Source organism: Pezoporus flaviventris, unplaced genomic scaffold (genome assembly GCF_033815535.1).
Source record: "Pezoporus flaviventris isolate CSIRO_AGI_PZ_B2104156 unplaced genomic scaffold, CSIRO_AGI_Pfla_v1 ptg000007l, whole genome shotgun sequence".
Classification (NCBI taxonomy): Eukaryota; Metazoa; Chordata; class Aves; order Psittaciformes; family Psittacidae; genus Pezoporus; species Pezoporus flaviventris.
In genome coordinates, this window is record NW_026892555.1 from 82,366,788 (window position 1) to 82,394,280 (window position 27,493).

Here is a 27,493-nt window from a genome sequence, read left to right on the forward strand (position 1 = left end):
CTTCAACCCTGCAGTCCTAGCCATTCCAGGTAACTCTCAGTTACATCCTGGGCATGACATGCTGTGGTACGGAATACCTCTTTGGCCAGTTTGGGTCAGGTGTCCTGTCTCTGCTTCCTCCCAGCTTCCCCTCCTCGCTGGAAGAGCATGAGGTTCAGAAAGTCCTTGGCCAGACCAAAACATCGCTATCAGCTCTGTTCCCAGGCCGAAAGTCAAAACACTGCACTGCACCAGCTACCAAGAAGGAGAAAAAATGACTGCTGAACCCAGGACAGTATCCACCCCTTATTCCATACCATTCACATCATGCTCAAATCTCACATTTTCAATATACCATCACTCTTATCTAAGTGCACTCTTATCTTAGTGCATGGACCAGTCCTTATGAAGATGCTGAGTCCATCTGGTCCATGATGCCAGGCTCCATCTGTTGTAACAGTCTTTCAGAGCAGGAGAGGCTGTGTGCAGTGTTCACACTCGTGAATAACCTGGGCAATAGCGTCCATTGCTAAGTCCACCCCTCGATCATGAGTCCATCTCTTATGCTGCATCTCTGCCCTGATGGCCTGAAGTGTCATGGGCCCACCAGGCTTAAAATAATTCACCATCCCCTTCAGCAGTTTCTGCAACTTGTTGCTGGGGACTCCATACAGCTGCCTTCCATCTCTGACAGTCTCAGAGCACTGGAGGGGCCCAGTGGACTAGATACTTGCCCATACTGTCCCACACACTCTGCCGCTCATGACTGTCCAGCCTTGGGGAAAATCTCCTGGTCCTCCTAAATCCTCGTCTAACCATAGACAAGACCCAAACCCGCCTCTGCTTAACTTCTGAGATCAGACAAAATGGTCGTGAGTAAAACACACTTTGTGTGTGTGCCAACATGCTGATCCCCATCACAATCAGCAGACAGGTCCCAAGGGTACCCAAAGGCCATTCAAAACCTTCAGAACTCTCAAACGATGCTGCTGTACTTGTCACTGGGGCTGGTGTAGCTGCTGCGCTTGCCGGCTCTCCCACCACCAGCTTCTCTTTCCCTGAGTCCAGCTCTTCCTCCTCTGCCTTGCTGGGAAATGCTGCGTGGTCTCCTGCATCCTCCTGGGGCTCGGCGGGCAGCTGCCGGGGAATGCTCTTGGCCGTAGCGGGTCTGGGCTCGGCCGCGGGGCTCGGCTCCTCCGCCGCCTTATCCCGCTGCTCGGCAGCCCCCTCCTTCTGCTCCTCGACCGCCCCGACCTCCTCCACCGGCAGCCGTTCCCTAGCGGCCTCCGGCCCCGCTCCCGCCGCCGTTTGCTCCCCGGGGCAGATCTCCCAGGGCCGCTTCCACTCGGCTTCCTGCAGCCTCACGAAGATGGAGTTAAGGACGAGGGCCAGGGCGGTGAAGAGCAGCCGGACGGCCAGGTACAAGTCCACGGCCACGTCCGTCCCGCCCTGCTGCTGGAGCCCTCCCGTATTACAAGTCATTACCATAAAGCACAGTGAGACAAGAACCTTAGCCCAGGCCCCACACTTGATAAACACGCAGCAAATACCAGCTCTAAGTAATTTACTACTGAAACTGTGAGATCAAGAGGAGCAACTCTGAGAGCCAATAAATCAGCATTGTGATGAGTGACTATTAATCCGGACATATTTGTCATTATTTCAACCCCTTGTGCCCCACGTTGGGCGCCAGAAAAAGACCTGTCATGGTTTAAACCCAGACAGACAGCTTGTTCCCTCATTCCCCCCCTTTCCTCCCTCTTTCTTTCCTTCCCCCTACTCCTGAAGGGACGGAGAGGAGAACCGAAAATAATGCAACTCCCACGGATTGAGATAAGCACAGTTTAGTAACTAAGGTATAATACAAATCACTACTGCTACCACCAATAATAATAATGATAAAGGAAATAACAAGGGAAGAGAATACAACACCTCAGCACCAGCCAACTGATAACTCACCCCCCCAGCCCGACCAAGCACCGACTGATACCTCCTCCAACCCTTCAGTCTACCAGCCCGCCCTTCCAGGTAACTCTCAGTTACATCCTGGGCATGACGTGCTGTGGTATGGAATACCTCTTTGGCCAGTTTGAGTCAGGTGTCCTGTCTTTGATTCCTCCCAGCTTCCCGTCTTCCTGGCAGAGCATGAGACTCACAAAGTCCCTGGCCAAACCAAAACATCATTGTTATCAGCTCTGTTCCCAGGCCGAAAGTCAAAGCACAGCACTGCACCAGCTACCAAGGAGGAGAAAAATGACTGCTACTGCTGAACCCAGGACACTATGTGAAAATATTTTTACCAAAGAGAATATTTTTACCACAGAAAATATTTTTACCAAAGATTTGAAATAGTGTCTTTATGAGTCCAGCAGTAAACTAACGTGCAGTGAGTATTTGAAATCATCAACACTTTTTCTTTCCTAGAATCTTCTATCTGTCGACTTCCGTTTTTTTCTTGTAATATATATATATATATATATATACATATATTTGTAATTTCTTGTTGGATGTTTAAATGAAGCAATGCTTCATCTCCCATCACATAGTTAAAATTCTGCTCTCTGTAGTAGTAGCCCCTGTCACTTTCTTTTAAGCTTGCCCACAGCATTGGGTTTCTTCATTCCCACCTTTGTGTAACCAGCATAAATATATTCCAGTTGGGTAATACATTGAAGATGGGACTAAATGATGAGCCTGATTTTTCATTCCAATTTTTAATGTATAAAAATACTTACACAATCACTTTATTTAAGAAATTATTTTTATTAGATTTTTATTAGAGTTTATTACATTATTTTGCACTTTATACAACAGAAAACCTTTTTGCTTTCCCTTAGGAAGGAGTCTGCAGGAATCAAAGTTATCCCTATCTGATTCCTTGAGACTGTAAAGATCATTACAAAAAAGACAGTAAAACAGTGCATCCCTTCCACTTGTTCTTGTTGGTTATAGATACTTACCTGTTACTTTGTGCAAGATTAATGTTATCTATCCTGAATTCAGGAATGCTATTCATTTTATTGTTTGGGACAGAAATATTGCATAGTTATTAGGTTTAAATCTGAAATAATAATAAAAAAATAATCCTAATTCAGGCATTTAATCTTAATGTTATATCTTCATCAGAAGAATATGGTCCATGCCTGTTTACATTTGCATCTTAGAATTTAGAGCTAAACCCAGAACTGAACTGCTTATCTTAGCTACACTATTGTCTTTAATAGAGGGACAAGATACACTTTTCAAGATATGAATTTCTGGTTTGTTTATGAGCCAAATAACTTTCAAGAAACATAAGGGAAAAAATACCTAAATGTAACAGTGCTCACACAGTGTACCTTTGTCTTAAAAAGTGATTAATTTTGAAAAGCAATTTTTTCTTTTTTTTTTGTAAATTGCGTATATGTTTGAGCCAAACTCCATCCTCAGTATGCCCTATGCAAAGCAGCAGGCTGTAAAGTGGAGCACTGTGAATGTGCAACGGGAAGGACCAAGAGCCTTAGACCATTTCCATTTGTTAGGAAATAAAATCATCTGGAGTTGAGTTCAGACAGTTTTTTTGATCAGTTGTCCAGAAGCTACTCACAGCTAACCTGCAATATTCAGAGCAATTCCAATGACTTGTCTTCCTGCAGATACATTCTGCATAGACCATATGAAACAGTCATTCATTTTCTGTTGCTTGCCTCTTATCTGACATTATAAATAAAAGAAAATTAATTTGTACATGTTTTAGTAGCAGTTCTTGCCACTTTGATAAATGTCATTATAAATGATAAATGACTAATGGCAACCTTACATGTAGCTAGAAAAATTAACCTCATGCCCCTCATATGGAACTGAATAAAGAGAAGATATTTGAAAACATGCTGGTGGGAATTAATCTAGCACATCACTAGGGCAAGTATTTCCTGTATGAGCAGAAAAACAGTCCAATAGCTAAGCTGTTTTCATTTATTAAGCTATTATCATTTATTCCTCCAGACAAGCAGCCTTACCTCTCTCTTTGGAGTAGATGTCAGAAATTACCTTCTCACAGTCAGATTTTGGTGTATACACATAATGGATTTATTTCAGTTACTGCTCCCATGTTGCACTGCTCTTTTCATACCACCACACCTCCCTTGCTCTCCTGTCACTTAGGCAAAATGTCTATAGGTCAAGCACAGGAGTTACAGAGGTTGACAGGAGAAATAGTCTAGAATCATACTGACATCATCAAAAGTACTGCAGATTCATGGAGGAAATGAGCCTAGGTTATGATAGAGCACAGCCATCTAACCTGGTATCAGGCTGTCTCCCTGCTGAGACCATCACACTTGCATCAAATCTCTCTTTATTGCCTCAACTGAAGTGGCATACGTTTCCTTCAGCTGTATTATTTTCTTTACTGTTTTAAACCTCCTAAGTTAGTTTTACATCCCTCCCTTCCCCTGCTAGACTTTTTTTTTCTCTCTCTTTTTTTTTTTTTTGTCTTCCTATTTTGTTGAAAAATAGTTACTAAAACTGTTAGTGGTGATTGATACAGAGTGTTTCTGAATGCTGGAAACATATTTAGTAATTACACTGTTCAGACATGAAGATTGTATTACCTCAAATTGCCTGGAATGATGTCAATTTATCAAACTTCCTGTGAGAAATTCATCTCTGCTGTAAAACAATCACTTCTCTCTCTGTTACCCTGCTTTATCTAATACAGGGGGTCCAGAGGGGATTTATCCACTTTCTTTTTCAATCTCATCCTCCTTTGGATTCTGCCAGACCAATGGGGAAAAAATGGGTGTATGTTTTGTGACTGCCTTGTTTATTTTATCATCTTTTAGTGCAGTAGAGGGAGAGGAGGCATAATTTGATTTGAAAGCCCAAGACAGTTAAGCAACAGGGCTTTGACAGAGCAGCAGTAATCATGTCTGCTTACTGAGGTAAAACATGGTCTGGTTGTATTCCAGACAGAAGATTTCAATTATGCTTGTTTAAGACTAACAGATTAAAAAGGATAAAGATTCATTTCCTGTTAAGTACTGTTTTGGTGAGTCTCTAATGCAAGTATCAATGTCTGTTTCCTGGATGTTTTCCTGTCTGTTTGATACTGTCAGAAGGAAGACAAAATGTTTGTACCATTTGTCTGCCCATTAGCAATCAAACAGTACCCTACAAAGTTATTTTTACCCTTTGGAATATCAATAAAATAATAATTTACTTAAAGTTAGGTATGGAAATCTAGCATTTTTAACCTTTTTTTTTCTGTGGCATTATTCCAGATCTTTCAGATTAGCTGACAAAAAAAATAATGTAAGGTTAGTAGGAGACTTGTCTTACTTAGCAGTTACTCAGCAACAACTATTAGCACTCACAGACTAAAATAAAGCATGAGTTCTTAATAACCTGAATTAATATTTTTTTATGTGTTTGTTTTAGTCTTCTGATATGTTTTTATATGATTCCCCCACCCATCATTAATATCTAAGTTCTGTGTTTTGTGAAGTAGGTGATTTCCCAGTGTAGACAGTCTCTCATTAAGATGTGATCCAAACCTCAAATTTTTAATATTTTTTTTTTCTTTGTTCTACACTTCTATATAAGTACTAAATAATTTTAAGAATGCCATGGTCACACAGGCAGAGAAATCAAGTTAAGGAACAGTAAGTACTTGACTAAAAAAATAGCTTTGGAATTTCTTATCTGTTTACAAGGGTCTTGTTAGCCAAAAGAACACTGACAGCAGTCACCAGCTAAATTCCCTTAAGACATCTTTACCTTCAAAGAAGAAGCATAAACAGAGTTGTTCTAGTGCCTCCAGAACCTCATCCATTTTTCCCTCTTATGAATGGAACCGAACTGTCTTTAAGATTTGGAGTTTTATCTGGACTTATGTGTTTCCAGTATTTCAGCTCAAGGAGAAACTCCCAGCTGGGAGATTAAAAAAGCCTTTGGGGGCTTTATTAACATTACTTAGAATAAAAGGATTGGTTCTTGGATTTTTATTTTACAAAAACATCCGGGCACTTGAAACCTTGAGGTAGCACATCCCTGTGATTTAACTAATTAGGCAACCCCAATGATCTACCACTGAGTAAGTCTGGCAAAACTTCCTACCCTGGATGTGTAGTTCTGAGAACCAGTGAAATAATACAGTGAGTGCACTCATCAAAGGTCCTGTTAACAAGGAAGGAAATAAGTGCTAAATAAAATTCAACCCAGGTTTAGTATCCTTTGGTAATACTTCATCTTGTAATTTTCATACTACATTGCTGTTATTTCTGTATCCTACACTCGCTATATTTTTTATACTATCATTAGGCTTACATTCTTGAGTGATTTTATATTCATAACATTTTTTTTCACAGAGCAAGTCAGGGAATAACTCCTGGAATTCCTGAATTACCTTAAAAATGTGGAACCTTAATTCCAGGTTTGATTTAAACTTAATGTTTTCTTTTTATTATATTTACATGGGCAATTACAGTGATTTCATGTCCATGTCTCTTATGAGTTATTTTAATGATTCTAGTCCACAATGTTACCCATTGCTTCCATCTTCACCAAACAATTTAAAGACTATTTCATCAATTAATGTCTGGATTTTTTTTTTTGCGTATGTTTTTATTATTTCTTTTTAATGACCTAATGGAGAACTTCAGACATCCCCAGTGCAGACGGCCATGCCAGATAGAAAACCTGCTGTTACTGTGCCTGCTGTCACTATTAGATTGCATAGCATAAAAATTACTGTCCACTGAGGAAGATCATGTTGTCAGACTGTCTGTCAAAGAGACACTGAACAATTTAGGCCCAATCTCCCACTGTGCTGTACTCCAGGAAGGCATTCAAGGAAAATAAAAAGACCATAACTTGCTGACAGGCTGGAGAATGTGTTCTGTAAAATATGCCATGAATAATTCTCTTTTTCACCATTTCTTTTTGTCTCTAAGTCTCCTGGGGAAAGATTTGTGTAATTTGACAGTATTTTGCTATTGTGAAATAAGAATCTTAGCTCTATTGTCAAATTGTGTGCATGAATATCTGCTAATGTACCTTTTTTAAAAATAAGTATAGGAAAACTTTGAGTCCCTAATCACAAAAAAAAAAAAGTTAACAAAGACCTGTGCCTTGCCTGTACATAGAATCTCTGTACCTACTGTTACTTGCAACTGAAATTGTTTTCTAACTTTGTACAATTAAAACATCTTAGACCTGTATTTGGACATGACAAAGATGCTAATCTTGGAAAAAAAAACTACACATACATTTAATTTTATGCATACAGCCAAAGTCTGGTCACTAGTGAGATTTCTGATATTACATTAAGTAATAATGTATTGAAAAATCTATCCCAAAATATTTTTAAATACACATACCTTTAAGGAAGGTACAATCTTTAGCTTTCTTTTTGTAGTTGTTGTTCATAACATCTTTACAGTACAGATTGGCTTTTAATGTAGCTGGTTTGAATGTTATAATATATTTCAGACTAAAGCTTTTTTTCAGTGTAATGAATGTGTTCAAATTCCTGAAGGAGTTCTTTCAAGGGGCAAGGGTCATTACAAGGTAGTTTTGATACAGCGATTGGAAACATGACACTGCTAACTTGAGGGAAGTCTTTACTCCAAGTTGTGTCACTTCCCCATCTCCCAGTTTCAGTAGGATTCAGCTCGAAGAGCATAACTGGCTCTCTGCACATAGAGATTCCTCACAGGCAAAAAAGTCATGGGGCATTCAGCTCCTTAATAATAAAAACTGGTTCGCACAAAAGAGGTTTTGGTTTGTTGAAATATTAGTTATGGCCATTTTCTTGGTATTTCAGCATGGCATAATTCACTCATTTTTACATTGAGATGTTTATCTCTAGAATTAAGATTAGTGATACAAAATGTAAGCTCCTAATTAAGTGAGTGGTAGGGCAGGAAATAAGGAAAACGATAATATGATTCCTCTTGCATTGAGGTAAGTGATGGCAGCAGCAGAACTTTTTCTAACACAAGCACAGTACTTAAAGTCCTTTTTCCATGGTAGATACCCAAATAGGCAGCTCAAGGGATTCAACACTATGTATAAAATCAATTTAACAGCAGAATATAGTAGTAAGGGAGAGGGTGAAGGTTTTAGGATAGTAGGGTAAGGGGGGCAAGTAGCTGAGAAAAATGGAGAAGTATTGGCAGAGGTTGTGAGGAAGGCATGAGAATCAAGGGACTCATGAGGAATTTAGAAGTGAGAGAAGTCTTTATTTGTTTGTTCTCTCACCCCCCATCCACTTCCTAATGTAGCCTGTAACCCCTTTGCTGATCTGGTTTTGAAGATATAATTCAAAGGTGTACTTCAGGTTGCTCTTCCCTTCTGTTCCTGACTGATGCCTGTTTAGGTATCTGAAGCTCCAATGCTGCTCATGCATGACTGGAAGGAAAGAGGGAAGGAGGAAGGGAGGGACAGAGTGAGGGAGAGAGGAAGAAAGGAAGAGAGGAATAAAAAGAGGGAGAAAGTGGGAAATGGCGTCGACAAAAATGAAGGCAAGAAAGGGGAAGGGAGTGTATGCGAAAGAAGCTGTAAATGTGACAGGGTAGTGACTGATGTTCGTGGGAAAGGGCTCCTTTTCTCTTTCACCACACTACCAGCAGCTGTCCTTGCTGTGTCTCCTATGATGACAGCAGTACCTAAGTGTTACCTCCAGTGCAAGTGTTCTTGGTGTATTTAAATTTAATTCAAGGGTTTAGAATTGCTATAGTGTGGTCTGGTACAGTAAGTGTACCTGTTTGAAGCATTTAGACAAATGTGATGTGATTCTGAGCTTCAAAACTCTTGCCAAATTTGTAAATAAACAAAAAAGAGGAAAATCTCCCTATTGTGGCTTTCCCACCAAACATTTGCAGAAAGAAGGGAGGCATGAATGGTAGGAAGATTTTGGTTTTTTCTTCTTTAGCATGAAACTCAAGAATGAAGTCTTTGCAGTATGTAAATATTTGGTGAAGAGAGAAAGAATTGTTTTTAATGAGAAGGTTTTACAGTTATAACTAGCCAGTACCACTGAGTGTTTAGTACATGACATAAAGCAAGACCCAGTAACAGGTAAATAGCTCCTGGGGAAGGAGGGAGAAACAAGAAGGAGAAGTGGGGAATCAGTGAATCTTTGTGGTGACATTCTCATCATATGGGCTGGAAACTGGAAGCTTGAAACAGTCTTTGCACCTTGAGACATCAATAATTTTCAAACGTCATCCTCAATAAAACATGTAGGCCTGACGGATGGTGATACAGTGTTTATTTTAAGTCTCCTCTTGGCTGAATTGCTTGCTGGTGCTGATATACCAAAAAAAAAAAAATTAAGTGTCCTCTGCACCCCCACCCTATTTTTTTAACCAGTAAGTATTCTAGTGTGAAGATTTTAAATATTTTATATCTAGAGTGCCTTTTTCATTAAGAATACACTTTTATTTTTTGACATTGAGAAAATGGATCAGGATCAACTCTTGAAAAATTTTGTTTAAATGCAGAATTTGAATGGCTGCCAGGACTGAATAAAAAATCCCTTCAGAACAAACACTATAAAAATCAATAGTGTTCTTTCCTGGGAGGTATATTTATCTAGTCATGTCTCTGCATTTTGCTGTAGTCCTTTTTGTGGTTTTAAGCCTTTTTTTCTTTCATAAAAGCAATGCCTTGTACCTGGTAAAGCTAAAAAAAGAACTGTCGCATTCTGTGGAGCTTAAATAAATAAGTGATCTTCATAGTTAAGCAGGCAATTCTTGAGGATCTATTTAATTTCCCATTTTCAATATTGCAAGGGAGAATTCAAATCACCTTTAAATCTGTTTTTTAACATGTAGTTGTCTCACACATACATATATGAATAGAACCACTGCACAACCTCAGATTTCTCTGCATTCCCCTGATTCTTCTTTTTTGTTGTTTTTATGAGTGAAGGAAAACTAGTTGAAATGAAGAATTAATTTGGGTTGAGAGGCTTGACAGAGTGTTGTGTTTAACCTGTACCTTCTGGACTGGTATTTGCATCCAACCAGACCTGACCTCATCCTGCTCCTTGAGACAATTCATTCAGATCTTCCAGTTGAGATGTTCTTGTGATCACTCGTTGTTTCAGATGGAAAGACCAACAGTTTAAGCATTGTAAACTAGTTTAACTAATTTTCACTGAAAAAAATCACTGGTATTTCAAAAATTTTAAACATTGTGTCTAAAGTATGTATAAATGTCAACAATTAAAAAAAAAATCTAAAGAAAAGGAGCTATGAAAGTTCTATGTGAATATAAATAATAGTAATGATAAAAATGTTGTCTGGTTCTGAATTGGTTCAGAAAATGCATAGTTAAAGAAACAGACCAGAAATACTTCCTTCCACACATGGTTTGTAAAAGCCTCATTACTTGCAAGTGAATATTTTTCAGCAATGACCTCTGAGTCTTCTGACCACTGCACAATCTTTGCAGGGAAGAAAGGAGTGGTTTTGTCACAGTGGATGTACCAGATCAAGTGTTCCTGTGGCCTTCTGTAATTGTTGAAAAATGATTCTTGAGTAAGTGAAGAACAAAAAAAAAAGATACCATTTCCACCATAGCCATTTCTTCTCCAAATAAAAAAACTTGCAATGCCAGAGATAAAATATAATAGAATTCCTAAGCTATTACTAAGATGCCCTGTCATGAAACTGACATTGCTCTTTTGAGTTTTATAAATGATGCACTTCTGCCATCTCAGATGCAGACTGAGAGTCTTGCCTATTGTTAAGTTTTGCCAAAGCACTTTAAAGTGCTGCAAGTATGCTCTGCATCAAACAGGAACATATTTTAAAATCAAAGACTGAGTTTGACTGCTCCCTAATTATTTTTTTATCAGTTCCTATGAAGTAAATGCAAAAAACTTGTTGGATCATTCTTAAGTATTTCAAATTTGTGTTGAAAGTCATATTGTCAATATTAAATGCTAGAAGAAATGGTAGGCTTTATGATTTTTTGTCATTATTTATATTTCTACTTCTACTTCATCCTCTAGGCTTAGCCAAATACTTTTATACATGGAATCCAAATAGTGAAAGAAAAGCTTTGAGTCTGTTCAAGCATCCTGATTGTGAACGCTACTTCGGTGAAATGAAATTGCTGGAGCATGACAGCAATGTCATTAGTTTATTATGTTTTGGAGACATTCCCAAATATATTTTAGCTATTTTGTTTTGTTTGTTTCTCCTTTCCTCTATTCTTTCCCCACCTCAAATTCACGCTTCCTGGCAGGATTCTTTATTTTAGGCAGGATAAAATTCATGCTACACTGTGATCAGTGTCCCCTTGAGGCTTAGTACAAATGACCAAGTGTTTATAGCTCATAGACAAAACCAAAAGTGAAGGCATACAGAGCTATTGCAAGCAAAGGGAGCAAGTCAAAACTTGCTGGGCTTTGGTCTTTGGCATGAAAGCAAATTCTGCTGCAGCTTATATCCTTCCCAGTTCAACTGCAAACCCACAATCATAGGTCCAGACAGATTGTAGCTCATAACTTACAAGGAAATGCATCTTTTGACCATATAATCCTAACCTTTGTATGGCTTAAGGGTGACAGACTGAACAGTGCATGCTTCCTTTAGGCATGAGACAGAAATGTCTCAAAGAAAAGGTAGTTCCTGCCTCCTCTGCTGCATGAATGTTACTCCTTATTAGATAGGCAACAGACTGTCTCAATGAACAAAAAAAACCCCAAGTTATTCTTAACAAAGATCAGTTTAGTAGTCATGTTTATCATGTAGATCCCCAGAAGCTGTGGTGGCACAGCCAAGCAAAGTAATAGAGGCAAAAAATGGTACTGGTATGTTACACCGTACCTCCAGAAAGCATAGCTGTTACTAGAAACACAAGTTTTCTTTCCTTTAATGGAATGCTTAGGTAAATTTGAAACTAGTAGCCTCAGGCAACAAAACAACATCCTGTAAACAACTGCAATTCAGTGTTCTTGAGTTTCTTCTTGAGATGCAGGCACTAAAGGCTGACACTAACAAAACAGAAAAATCAGACCTTTAAATGTCAGGCTTTTGGTTTTGGAATACTTTTCTGGTGTCAGTTGCTCCATATTTTTTGTTAGTTTTTGATAAGTCTGCACCTCAGTAACCCTGTTAGGTGGATTGCAGCTATCAGGACACTCATACGTCAGTCTGGGATACAGGTTTCTGATCTAACACAGGACAAAGTTGATGAGAATCTCAGTCCCAATCAAAATTTAAAATCACCACTATTCTCATTTGAAAATAGATTTATTAAGACAATTCTAGTGAAAAAAAAAAAGCTTTTTGTAAAATAAATTTTAAAAAGTAATTAAAAATAGAAGGAGGACTCTATTATGACAGGATTTTTAAAGAAAGAAAATTCTGAAAGTTTCTCTGACAGCTCCCGTAATAATCCTAACTCTGCTGGCATAGTGGTGATGAATCCTTCTGTTCTCACCAAGAGTGTCTTTTCAGGCATACTGTCATGGAAATTGGCATTGTTAAAATGCAGGCTCTATGATGGCACTTTTCTCCTCTTACCCTCACATTAAATTGATCCCTATGTAAAAGCAAACTCGATGGTCCTGGACAAACACTAAAGCAACAATGGTGATGGCATCTAATCTGTGCTTTTTTTATGTGAGAGTCTAACCTGCAGTTTTAGCTTCACTTATGTACACTGGAAAAGCAATTAATGTTTCTAAAACAAATGTTTTGTAAGTTAATTTCAGTCTAAATGATTTGTTTACCTTACCCTTTTTGGTAAAGTTTATGATTCATGATTTTGAAGGTTAAGGGAATCCAGGCTTATTTGCATCCACTAATTAAAGCCATCAGTATACACTTCATGACTCTGCTTTCACACAGTGGAAAAAAGGATGCTGTCATTTTTGCTGTCCTTTGCAGGCTGGGGTTGATGTGTAACAGCAGGTGCTTTTGAAAGAAATGTTGTTGGTACTTGTAAAGGCAGACTGCCCAAAGCTGCATCTTTTTTTCTTTAGGGAAAAGCCATTGTTTCTTTTGTCACCAGTCGGCCAAGGCAAATCTTTGCAGAAGAGCTCAGGCAGATTAAATGCCACAAAAGGTTTAAGAAACATGCCTGCACTCAAGGGTTCATGGACATTACAGGTCACTGGTCGTATTTAAATATACTCATACTTGAATAACGTCTCCATGATTGTCTAAAATCCTGAAATTTTAAGATAAACTTCATCTTTAGTACTGGTTTTGCTGGCATTTGGGTTTTTTGTAAATAACTATTCTTTCTTACCTGTTTCAGTGCCTAGAAGTATGAAACACAGGGTTTTTTATGTAGAAAGTCTCATGCAATAATCAACAGTCATGGTGAAGCAGATGGAAAAGAAGAATATAGTCTGAAAGAGTTAACTCTAGGAATCTGTAATGCCAGATATTTCAGTACCCTTTTTTAAAATTGAAGTTTTGGAAACAAGGTAGTGTGCATCTCCAGTGAAAATCTGTATGATTGTGTAACATTGATCTCACATTTTGTAATCAGAGTTAAACTCTGTGCCATTTCATATAAAGCTTAATTACACTCTCACATACACTATAAACCTTTAGATAAATTAGATAAATTTCAAGATTATCAAATGTTACATTTTGTGGAGATTTCTGTATTGAAGGTGGTGTTGTTAAGCAAGCTTCAAGGTAATTACTAATTTTAATTGCTAAATCAGCAAATAGTGCTATTCAGTCTTCTAGGTTGCATCAGTTAGAAGGAAGTCTGCATGCAGGATTTGAAAACACTAATAGCGAAGTAATATTGTTGTTGATATTTTGTAGTGGTGTCACAGAATTTAGTTCAATAAAAACCTTTCAGTTCTTCACGACTTTTCAAATGTGTTAAATTATGACACTAAATTTAAACTATAGTCAAATGCAAAACATCAAATTGATACAAAGGCAATTAAATATTTCAATCTTATGAAAATGAAATGTTGTAATACTTAAAAAAAAAGAGAGATGCTAGATTTTTCTCATTGCTGTTTTTTTTCTTTAGAATTAGCACATTTTGACAATATATAATATTTCAGCAACACTGAGCAGAATTTGTATGTTTTTGGTTTGTAGCTTGTTATCTAAATTATTTAAGCACCATCGGTCCTAGTTTTTTCAGATTTTTATCCTGTTGTCTGAGCCTTCTGCCCGCCATTCCTTTCATATCTTTCTACATTTGAAATAGCATTGAAATAGGACACCAGTTATGAATTACTCTAGTCTTAAGCAAAATATCCAAAGCCAAATCACAGCAGAGGATGGTCTCATTGCATTGAAAGGAGAATGCAGCACATAGTTCTTTTTTTTCCTCTAGATTTTTTTCTGAATGGATCAGGCGATAGTTTTAAACATTATTATTTGTAGAAAGACTTATTCCTCTTGCACTGCTGCTGAGCTGCCTCTAACACAAAACTAAACAAAGCAACCTCATATTTTCCATATTTAGGTGGAAAGTCAAAGGTTCAGGGAGAGGGTGAAGTACTTATTGGAAATGAAATTGTCAGAAGTTTTTGACATCTCTATTTCAACAACACTGAAGTGACTTGGGAGACCACTTCAGGAAGAAGAATATTTTTTTTTTTTTAAGAAAAAGCCTTAATCTAAATAAATCCTCCTTGTACTCCTCATTTGAATAATGAAAGGAGGGATAATCACGAGAAATATTAAATTTGCATTTGATTTGACTAGCTGCAACTTGCAACAGTAAGTGCTCTGTGCTTCCATTCAATATTTTAATTGTCAGCAGATGTTCAAAGGGAAGTGCAGTTCCCTGTACATTATAACTTATATCAGGGAGTATGTTCATAGTTATGTAGAATAATATACAAGAAAGTGACATACTGTGATTGCAAGCTTCCTATCATTGCACAACATCAGAGTTCGGAAGGTGCCACATTTGCTTGCTGCTATATTATACCTCTCTAAACAAGCTGGGAAAGTGTGAGAAGTAGGTTGTCCAGTATATATCCCAGGACACAAAAGAAAGGTAAGCTGGGAGGTGTTCAGATATCCTTCTTTTCCTGCAAGAGCTAGCAGAGCATTTAAGATTCTTTTTGGCACAAGTTTTTTGTTAGTCACAGTAAAACCTTTCCTAAAACTAACTTTTCTACTGAAAAACTGGAACACTGTTGTTTTCTTGTGTAACAGCTGCTCACAGGTTGGGGTATTTTGCATAATCAGAATCAGGCAACAGATTACTATAATTTTAAGACAAATTAATGTAATAGCTACATCCTATATCTGAGTGTGAGAAAGGAGAAAAGCAGTGAGTGGAGAAAACCTGTCCCTGGGACAGAAAAAGCACAGCGCAATCTGTAAGATAAACTAACCCAGCTCAAACCACCCACATTTTTACTGGGGTTCTCATTTTCACTGTTTTGTGTTGTATACTAGAATATGTGTTGTAACCTAACGGAAGATGTGTTTCTGCAATTGGTTGTCTTTCTGTAGTCAAAGAAGGCATTCTGGTGAAACAGAAGTCAGAACTGATTCAGACCTGGTATTTTAAGGATTTGGAAGTTGACAACCCCCTGGAATTCAACCTGAAGTGCTCAGTACACAAGAAGCACTCCTGCTGCATGCATCACTGCACAGCAGCTTGGCATGATGATGATCAAGGCAAACAGACACAGGGGATGGATTAAACAGTATTGTACATATAAAGTGAAAACATAGCAAAACATTTCGACACATACTTTGGGATCATTTTACGTGGCAGCAGTAAAGAGCCCAATCAGATTACTCAAACAAGGGTCTGAGATGTCTAATCTGTTCCTGAGCTCAGCTTCAGCTCTGATTATATACTTTTTCTGTGGGCACTCAGCTGGCTGTGGTGGATCTGCCATCACACAATAGCTTTAAGTACTGAATACCTGAAGAAAGTCCTGGTCTGCTGTTAGGATAGGGCCCTGTGTTGTAGTCAGAATATTTTTCCCCAGTAAACTCCCAGACTAGGTCTAGTCTTGACACTGACGATATTTACTGTGTGGCTATCAAGACTGTTTCAATTAAAGAAAACAAACAACATAGTGAGAACTACAATTTCTTATCTAGCCAGTTAATGAATTCAGAGCCTTTTTGTGAATAGACCTAAATTGTGACATCCTTGAGTTAAAAGATTTCTTCATGTAAAAGAAAGCTTTCTTTACCCTTGCCAGTACTTGAAAATTTAAGGCATCATCTGTTACATTGTTTTGCCTTCCAGATGTCACTTTTGAATTTTTTTTTTCATAGTATGTGAGGTAGTATGAAAATCTATATACTTGGAGTAGTATACATTCTCATGCTTTCTAACTCATGATAAAGGCAAGACATCAATGAAGTATATACCAGACCACCAAGAGATAAATGGAGAAGGAAGAAGGGTGAAGACAAAGTGCTTCCCACTGCATTGCCAACTGCAACTGTGTTCTCTCAGTACAATTTTTTGACACTTCGAATGCCATGGTAAGTGTAGCACTATGTAAAAAGTAAGTGTAAAAATATAGTTTATTTATAAAATAAATATGTTTAAATATAGAAAATGCAATAGAGACACACAGCAGTAAGAAGAGGAAACTTGTATATTGCTCTTTTTTTCAAAAATTAGGAAGCTGTTCATCCTGTGTACTATCTGAAAGGCATTCTGTCTGTGGTTTTTAGTATAGCTCCAGCACTAGTGATTTGCTTTTTGTGTGAGCATCACAAATTTAAATGTTTTGTCACTGAAGAGGTCATTGATTTACACATTCATATAATCACTTATATTGAATAGAACTTGAGTTTTTACTCAGGTTAGATCATCTTTTTCACCAAACTGTTAGGACTTCTTTTTATTCTTAATTTAATTAAAAATTTCTAATACCCATTCTCTGAACCCTATTAGCTCGTTATTATATTACTAATCTATTTGAAAATGATGAGCTATTTTGAGACAAAAAATATTTTTTGCCTCTTATAGCAATACTTACACTTTTGTACAGCTCTTTTTCTGACACTGAGCCTTACACTTCTGTTAGAATGCAGCTTGATTACCCTTTATTGAGCCATATAAATGTGAATCATACACACAGCTTATTAACTACGTGTCAGCTGAGACCAGAGGAACTAGCCATTGATCAGTTTGGACAGATGAAAAATTTGGGATAACTAGTTTGAAAAACAGCTTCTGAGAGACACCACTACGATGACATTTCTTAGTGTTGGTCATCTTAATAATGAAGTAGAGTGGTTTTCTTAATCCTGCAGAAGGAAAGTAGAACCAAACAACCCGTTCTCTAATGAAATTTCTACAGTATGTTAGTTATGAAAACCAACCTCAATTACAGGCTTTGCCAAATTATTGTATTTTTATTATGGAATGTAGCAGCCATATTTCTTTATAGTCAATTCAATATTTTTGTTCAAGTTTAAATTGATTACTTGGAAAATGAATGAAAAACATTTTTTTAATTGAATTTCAAGGCAGCTGGCTGCTTAGCAGGAAAACTGAGTAGCAGACTAGTACTGCTTGAGAGGTTCTCCAGAATCTTGAAAGCATTCAAAAGTATGATGATTAAAAATTTTTATAAGTTTTGTGTAATTATGCATGGCATTTAGTAGAAATCTTCAAAAGTGGTTTGCTGGAGCTTATCTGAGCTCAAGTTAAATTAACTGTTAGAGTACTCTTCAAAAAGAAAACCTTGTTTTGCACATCTGATATTGTAACAGTAATTTTGACAAAGACAATCAAACTGTAACTAAAATGAGCTGTGAAAATATAAGTTATTTTTTTTAATTAGTTATTTGGAAGTTTAGTTCTGTTCTACTTTTTAATCCTCATTTTGCCTTTCTGAAATTAGTCTTTGGTGCAGGTGCTCTGTGTTTTCACCGTTCTCTTAATGTTTTTATTTCTAAGCCTTTGCTGCATTAAATCATGTTGGTTTGATTACATCATTTTAAATAAAGAAACTATATTTTTCAGTCTTCATTAGTTTGATGCCTGAATGACAATGGAGCAGAATGAAAGTCTACAGAAACATGTTTTACATTCAGTATGATTAAGTAACAGAATCAGAATGCTCGTGCTTCATACACATTTTTTTTTCAGCCAAATTCCCATGAGGTATTTTAAGAAAGATCTGTCTTTATCATGAAAAAAAATAATTTAACCTCAGACAGGGCCTATCATTTAATGACACAAAGATGCTATGTAAATTTAAACAAAGTGCCAAAACCAGAAATAGTAAAGTACTTTTTATTGATGTCATTGTTTTATCTATTTGAAGCAGAGATTGTGCACAAGAAAACATTAGCCTGCATTGAGTATGTGAAGATTCTGCATAACCTTCTGTTCTGTTACAATAGAACAAGCTAAACTATTGAAAGCTTTCCTATCCTCTTTCACCTAACATTCCCATGGCAAATTCTAAACCTAATTACACAGTGTAAATTGTTTATTACAACCCTCAATCCTTCTTGAATTTGAACAGTACAAGAAAAAAAAAAAAGTTAAATAATCTAACTTCATTTTTCTATTAGAAAGCTTATTACCATTGTCTCTTTAACATCAGCAGTAAAGTTTATGTCAGCAGTTGGAAAATGCAGGAGTATTAATAGTGGGAGAGGTTTGAAGGTTCACAGAACGGTTTTGGAAAAAAGTCAGAGTATATTTTATGAAATAATGACTAGCAATGCTAAATGCTTTGTCGTGAGTCATTAATGGAACATATTTTTGGTAATTATGTATTTGCACTAGTGAAGAGTACAATTGTGCAATTAGAATAGTTCTTATGTGCATAATCACTATTTTTTTCTTAGGTCTATTAATATCAGTGTTAATGACAGCTGACCCAACTAGGCTTCCAAGTCTCGTGGTGGAGCAATCTGTGTTTGTGTGGGCCTGCACATGCATTCGAATTGAGGAACTGAGAGTGCACACCAAGTGTAGTGGGACTGCAGGGTAAGATTGTCTGCAGAACTCTTCTGTTTCAGAGGATCTTGTTTCTGTGAAACTGTTCTTCTGGCTATTTTGTCTATCTACCATGAGAATGTGTTGCAAATTTCAGTTGTGATTGCTCCTTCTTAAAGTTCTTGCACTGTAATTTTCTGTAACAGCAACTATGCCTAAGACCAGAAGTTTTCTCAGGTCCTGTAAAAGTGAGTGATCCTCATTTTCCTCAGGAAGTCTAGAACTCACATAGAAAACATCATTAATTTCCAATTCAGCATTACCTTGTCTTACCAGCCCCCTCTCAAAGTGAAGCACATGGGGAGTGTGGTTATTTTCTTATTCTGAGAAGCTGTTCTTTTACATTTTCAGGTGTAGAGCCAGAAGGACCTGAAAGTATGAATTAGTTCATTTGCCTCAAGCAGTACTGTCAACAGGCCTGAAGAAGTTCCTTCTAAACTCATGCTCAGGACTTTAGAGGCAGTAAAAACATGCTTCTGAAACAGTTCATCCAAGGTTTTTAAATGCTCTGTATGAGCTCGAGAACAAAGTTGAAAGATTAAGTAGCATCGTATGTATACTAAAGCAGCACAGTTCACAAGTATCTCAAATGAACACTTACAACTTTAAGGTACTGCAAATTATTAAAATTTAACAGCTACTGCTAGTAAATACTAAGTAATTTGACTTAAATTATTCATGAAATACACTGACATAAGTCCCAGCTCTTTTATTTGGGCCATGCTTGTGTTATGGTGAAGCTTAGCCTTCCAGCTGTGGCAAATATTGTGATTGGTGGGTATTTTTCCACAAGTCAAACATTTTAAGTTAATGCAATATTATACTTACACACTGAAAATTCCTTCTATGTGGAAGCTGTTATTCCTTTGAAATAATGTGTGCAAAGATAAAAGCTAAACCAAGTTTCATATTTTACAGTCATGTTTATCTACTTTGTGTTTGAGTAGACTTAGGGTTGGAAGAAGACCCTAAATAAAGAAAGCAATGCTGACATTTTAATGCCAGCTGATATGCAGTGCAATACAGCTAACTCTAATTGGAAAACGTAGCTCCCACCATTTTTCATTAACTGTAAAACTGAAAGCTTTATAAATATCAAAATTTAAAATTCAAAATTGCAAGGTATCCGCACACTAAGATTGTGTATGCGGCAGAGTTCTAGGGGAGGCTATATATGTGGAAAGAGGGGTTTGAAAGCAGGAAGGTCCAATTCTGTATGAAACACCACCCTTCTTCGGTAATATTGAAATGTATTCTATTTTCTGTCCTGAATATATTCATTCTTTTGAATGAATGGATGAACTGATTTAATACATCCTATCACACACCAGGTTTTCTAGGTTAATTGACCCATGATCTTTTGGGCTCCTCTTGCAAAAAAAGCTCTCTAATCTGATTATCATCAGTGTGACTCGGCTCTGCTCCCAGGTGGTGCTTACACAGCCTTGTTCAAACAGTGACTGCACTTTGGACATAATCTCCAATCAAACCATCTTTGTAAAGGAAAAAGAGAAGGATGATGCTGGGAATAAGTAATTCAACCTCACAGCTCATATCAGTGTCTGACTGGGAACTTGCAGCAGTGATAAGTAGGTGCGTTAGCAGTGAGTTCAGGTTTAACATTCAGCGGAAATATACCTGACTTTCAGTGCATCTTCCTCAAACATGATGGACCTGTATTATATGCAGCATTCCAGGTGATATATTAGGAGTGCCTGCTCCAATGACATTAATACTTCCATATTTCTTTGTGAAACACCTTGCCTGAAAAATCCTAGGATTGCTTTTGACATTTTCATGGCTACTTCACAGAGATGGTTCATAGTAATCTTATAATTGACTAATACACCTAGATCTTGCTCTTCCTCTGACATTTCCAACTAATGACTTTCCATGTGAAGGAGGAAACTTGTTATTAATCCCAAAATACATGACCTTGCACTTTGATGTGAAATCTCATGCCATTTCCAGTCCCCAAGGTCCTTTTAGTTTTGTTGTTTTGTTTTGGTTTTTTATTTTACAGAGTAAGATTTTGATCTTCTCCTGTATTCACAGTATCTCTATATAATTAACAGAATGATCAGGCTGAATTTAGCACTAGGGTCTTGAATGAGAAAGTTTAAGTCAGAACCTAAGACCAACCCTTCAGAAACTTTGCAACTGCCTTTGAGACTGATATGTCACCTTTAAATGTGAGCTAGTGTTGTCTCCTATTTAGTTTGCTCTCTTCCTAAGTTAAATAGGTTTTCCTAGTCTAGCAAATCCTTATCAAAGAAATATCCTTGATTTTTTCAAAGAAAGATATCAGATAAATGTCACAACCTTCATGTGCTGAAACCATGTTTGGTTTTTGTTCTGCTTGTCATTTACTGATTCTTACTTTCAACATTTATTCTGCATTTCTGGATACTCAATAAAGAAGTTTGTAACATCCAAGATCATTTATTTGCCCTTTCTAAAACATTTTGTTCTGAGAATGTAAGATGCCACCCACAGTGTGATTTGTTCTCTAAAAATCTTTGCTGTTAAGTTTTGCACAGATGAGTGTTGAGAAAGAGAAGGTACCAAACTGTCCTGCAGATTGATGGCACCAAAGGTTACTTTTGTGCAGAAGTCAGACCAGCCCACAAAACTTGTGTCTTTACTTTTAAAGGTAAAGACACACCCATGCTTAAGCAGTTGTGGCACTTTGCAAGCTTTTGGAGGTGGTGTAAGCAAACTGCTCTTCTTCTTACTCCTGGGTGGGTAACTGAAGAGCTCCCTTTGCTTAGGATGTTTAGGAACTCCCATGTGGAAAAATACTTTTATACTCACAACATGAAGGCCAATTAAAATTCAATAGAATATTCAGCTCTTTTAAGAGACTTGGATGCTCTTGATAACTACATTCATTATGCATGCAGTTCCTACATATGCCCAAAGGATACGTCTTTATGGCAATGAGATTCTTGACCATTCACATCTTTGTTTTACAGTCAAAGGAAAGGGAAACTCTGGTCTTAGTCTTAACACATAGAGGTCAAGTTAATTGGTCCCCAGATGATATTTCACTATTCGAGATGAAGTGGAGCTTGTTGGTACTGCAGCTCATTTGGAATCATAATATTTGTATGAAGTGAACCTGAAAAGCTAGGTGAAATGTACAGATTGTGAACTTCAGCTAGCAAGCTCTAGATCTTCAGCATACAGCAGCCCTGTGGGGAAGGCTTGGGGATGTTGGTCTATGAGAAAATGAACATGAGCCAGCAGTGTGCACCTGCAGCCCAGAAAGCCAACCATATGCTGGGTTGAATCAAAAGGAGCGTGACCAGCAGGTCAAAGGAGATAATCCTGCCCCTCCGCTCTGCTCTTTTGTGACCTCACTAGGAGTATTGTGTACAGTTCTGATGTCTTCAACATAAAGAGGAGATGGAGATGTTCGAGCAGGTCCAGAGGAGGGCCACGAGGATGATCAGGGGACTGGAGCACCTCCCGTATGAAGACAGGCTCAGAAAGTTGGGGCTGTTCAGCCTGGGAAGAGAAGGCTGCATGGAGACCTGATAGCAGCCTTCCAGCATCTGAAGGGGGCCTACAAGGATGCTGGGGAGGGACTCTTCATCAGGGACTGTAGTGATAGAAGGGGAAATCGGTTTAAACTTAAACAGGGGAAGTTCAGGTTCTGTTCTGTTTTGCTCTGCTCTATTCTGTTCTTATATGTACCTTACCAGCATCAGTTGAAGACATGTATCACGTTCAGCTATATTAGACAGAGAACTTACTATGATGCTGATTGGAAATGTTTGTACGCTATATTTGCTTTGGTGGGGAAAAAAAAATTCTCTGTATTCTTCTGCAAATGATCTTTGTCATAAACAATAAAAGTGCTTTACAATAAAATTCTGAAGAGACATTATTTGTGAAGTGTAATTAGACAGAAACAGCTATTAAAAACATTCTGTCCACTGATGATAAGGCACCAGCTAGGGAGGGGGTGTAAAGAAAAAAAGAAAAACCATACCTCTTCTGGAACCAGTCAGCTATATAGTATGCTTCTTTAGAACTTATATTGGTTCTCTCTGAGGTAAAATTTCTGAACAGAAAATGAAAGATGAGTTACCGCTAGTTATGGTTTGGTATTTAAGTCATTTAAATATCTAAGCCGCTTTTGTGGTTTAATATGACTTTTTTGGTACATAGTATATTCTTTCTCTAATCATTGCAGTGATATTTTTAAAACATGAGTTTTTAACATAAGAAATGCAGTAGAATAGGGCATATTTCTTTAATGGTTTAGGATATTAAGAAAATAAATCTCTAGCTATATTCATGCAGTGAAAAAAGGCCCTTGCTTTACATAAAAGTACAGCCTGTTCAGGATTTCTACTGAGTAGCTTTGAAATATTTTTTGTTTTTTATTTATTACTGTTGGCTGTGAAGCTTTTGTTAAACATCTCAGAAACATAAATGTACACCCTCTACTCCCCCACTCACACAAAGGTATCTACAGTTTTTTTCAGGCAGATATTAGGATTATAGAGAAAGACTAAGAAAAGTAATTAAAATTTGTATGTACACCAAGGGTAGTAATTTACAGCCTGTCAGGTTCAAAATATTTTCCTTTAGTTCATAACATGTCCAACATGTGTGTTAAATTTCAAGAAAATTAGTCTCAGACCTACATATTATATTTCACTTTTTTCATTAAAAAGTTGCATAAATGTTTTCATTAAGTGGAACATTTATTTAGACATTAAAGGAAATTATGTTGAATATGTAAATGATCAATTTGACACCAAAAGGGGAAAGAGGCAGTAACAATTTTAATTAAAAATTCAATCCTAACAGGGTTTGCCCTCGTCAGCTTAGAAATATTGTGCAGGCACTTTATTAAATCACAAAGTATCTGGTTAAAAGCTATTCACTATGTTATGTGCTAAATCATCCTTCTCCACCCTAGATCCAGTTTTTACAAAAGTCAGTGGCAAAACTGACTCTAGAAGGTAACATATTGGATTTATGATTCCACAGAAGTTTCCTCAATAGGACAAAATGATGTGGCTGGGCTTGGTTTAGATCTGGCTACATGGATGTACAAGTTAAAAAAGAGGAATGTGACATACACAGACACACCTCTTGCCTTCTGTGCCGATCTCTGGCTGTCCCTATCAAAAGTAAACACAGGACACATCTAATTTTTTTCCCTCTTCAGAGCAGATAGAGACAGAAAACTGAGCAGCTAAAGCACTTGTATTATTTTCTGTCTCTGCTGTAGTGTGTTTCTTTTGCCTGTCTTGTTTTAGAGGAAGGATAATACTTTCTTCCTGGAAAAAGCTATCAGCAGCATACTAATTTGGAGTTAGAAGAGGAAGGGGGAGGAAACTGAAGAAGGTGTGGTTACATTTGGAGGTGTGAAACAAAGAAAGAAATACAAAATGAAGTATAATCTTTTGTAAATAAGTGAAATCAGTTCTTCTTTGTGAGTAAGTAATGTTGAGTTTAGTAGCTCTGCAACAATAGCAATAGGTAAGAGCTTTGTGGTAAATGACAGTGAAGAAGTATCTTAGGTAAATGTTTTACAATAACCACCTAGAACCAAACTAGTGTTTGCTAGCATGACAACAGGACTTTCCAAACCTAAAGTTCAGCCAAAGGATGAAGTGAGGAAGAAGAATGAGGAAGAAAGAGCCACTGGGGTCCCAATGACAACTACCATATTATTGGCTCATGGAGGAGGAATCTTCTAGAAGAATGATGCCTTGTATAAGTAGCTTTATGAATACGCATGCAATGTAATGAATATGTATGTTTGAGGACTAGGTAATCAGGGCTTGTTTGGTGCTTGAGCAAAATATGCTTGAAGGAGCTACCCCTCGTGTCTCCTGGTACCTGCTTGTCAACTTAAACTTTGTTGGCGGGTTCTTAGAGTTTTACAAATCAGCGTTTGAGATTTCAGGGTCAAAAGACAATTACTAATTGAGGCAGGAAGAGATCTCTGTTCCTGCTTACGTTCATGTGTAGCAAAATCAATCGGGCTCAGTGTGAGTCTCTCATGGGTAAGACTTAAAAAGATAGTTCTCTCCCTGTTTCTGCTGTTGACCTTGGAGCATGGTCTTGTGTAAGTGCTTTCACCTCTGAGTGTATTTTTTTCCTTTTTTTTTTTTTTTTTTCTTAGCCTTTATCTTTCTTTGTATTTGAACTGTAGGGCTTAAGAGAAGGAGTGTCTCATGGTAGGTGTATTTAGACTGCACAACAAAATCCTTTTATTATCTAGGACCTGTATATGGAACTGTAATACCGATAATTATTAATAAGCAACCTTGGATCATGAACTGTGTCTGATTTCTGATTCAGTAGAACTAAAATTTGTCCTAACTTTAACTGGATCCTGAGATCCCTGCAGACAGGCCATACAAACCTACTTACATTCCTACCAGCCATTTGACTAGTTCATATTATGATTTGATTTAATCTTTTCAGAACTAAATGACCTTGTGGCACATCAGCAAAGGAAATAGATTGACATCAGCAAAACTAGGGCAGTATGAGCTGGTAAAATACTGTCTGAGGAATTCTTAATTCATGTAGCAGTTTGTAATGCAGTATAAATTGAATAAAATTGTCATAGGACATGGAAGTGACTTTCCTTTTTGTACTTTGAAAGGATGACCCATTCCTTCTGTATTCAAACAGCCTTAATACATGGGTCTAATGCTTATTTTTGTTCTAAAGTTCTTAACAGTAAATCCAAAATCTAGGAAACAGTGGAAAGGAGGGAAAATGTGGATGTCTGAATCAGGACACCTGCCTGAAACTCTGGGTCTTGACTTGGGGAAAATGAATTTAATTCTTTTCCAATTAATATAGTGGGATTTTCCAATTAAAATAGTGGGAAATCTGTCCCCTTCCCCTTTTCCCAGGTTCCCAGCTCTCAGGGCTGTTTCTCACCTAGTTCCCTCAGCCCTGGCTGCCAGGCACCGTTTACCCTTCCTTACCCAGGCTTTTTCCGAGGCACCTGCCTGTGGCTGAGGGGCTCTGCCGTGCTGCCGTGGGGCTGTTGGAGCCGGCTGGGACCGACTGTGTCCAGCACTGGCTGCTCCACACAGGGGACGCCCGGGCAGCACCTCAGTGCTGCTGGTGCTGACAGCACATTTTCTGCCTGCACCTTGCAGAAAAAAAGGGCAAACTCACTCTTGTCTGTCAACGTATGTTGGGTAATCACCTCAAATTTCATATGGTTATGTTTAATAAAATACCACATTGTGGGTTTGGAGACCTGTGCTATGTCTTGTTTTCTTTCTTTTCTGTGGGCTGTTATTAAAATACAAGTCCTTTCTCTTTTCCTTCTGACTGGTTTTCATTTGATCTTACTCTGTGAAAGGTTTTAACATTAGAGGAGTCTTTTTATCTCAAGGAAAGGGCAACATGAAAAAGTATGTATTTTTTTCTTTGAGCAGAGCCTGTGCTATGAGAACCTGTGCCATTTGGGAGATAACCCTGTCTTTGCTTCTTAAGCTCCATCTGAAGGGACAAAGTAAAAGTCTTTGTTTCTGTGTGAACCGAGAGTGTGCAGCCTGGGAATATACTGTGCGGGAACTGCCCGCATGCCTCATTGGCATTGTGGTAGTGTAGTAGCGTAGTTGGAGACCTAGTTACTACCTTGAACAAATGTGCGTCTTTTGTTGTACTTATTAAACTTGTCCTGTCAGAAGAAATTCTGAGGTGACTGGTTTTGTTTTCCTCAGAAGTGTAACATGTAAGCAAAGCATGAAACGCACACAGAAAATAAAAATAAAAAACTGCAAACAAACAAAAAAAAAATCCAAAACCCACAGAGCCTGACTCCCCACTATGCCATATTTTTGGCAATAATTTACATTGATGCACTGTGGTTTTAAATTTTAGGATCTCAAAGCAAGTGAGTTTCTAAGTAAGCATCTGTAGGTCTCCTTTGCCTAAGATTTTTCAAAACCAGAGCCAAAAGAGAGAAAAACAATAACCCTTAATACTGTACATTTACTTTGTAGTACTTTTCAGTAGCTGCAGGTGCTGTGCATAATAAAACTCAGAGATCATTAAGACTTGTGCTTATTTGTGTTAATTCAGACTGGGGGAAGTGGTTAATGTTACTACCACTCTTTTTCTTTACAATTTGTTAAGTTGCATTGTGAAAAAAGCTTCTAAGTTTGATATATTTCTGAGTTTACCAAAATTCAGACCAGGAGAAAAAGCAGGAAAACTAGCTTAGCTAAAATAGTAAAATTTTCCTCCAGCAGTTAATAAAAATATGAAGATCTTATACCCTAATAACCAAACAGATATCCTAGTGTTTATATTATTTATAGCCTAATTGAAAGAATCAATCCAAACTAAGACTTTTACAAAATATGTTTACTCCTGTAATATTTGTTTACAGAACTGGGATATCTGGAAATAAAAAAAATAAATTTCTGGCTCTTGTTCTGCATGAAAACACCACTGAAATTCTGAGAGTTTATTAGAGCTGGTCAGACACTTGAAAATGTTCAAGCACATTTAGCTGCTATTGTTCAGTCTTTTCATAACTCCCACTTCAACATTTCAAAAATTAATTTTCATTATGAACTAGAAT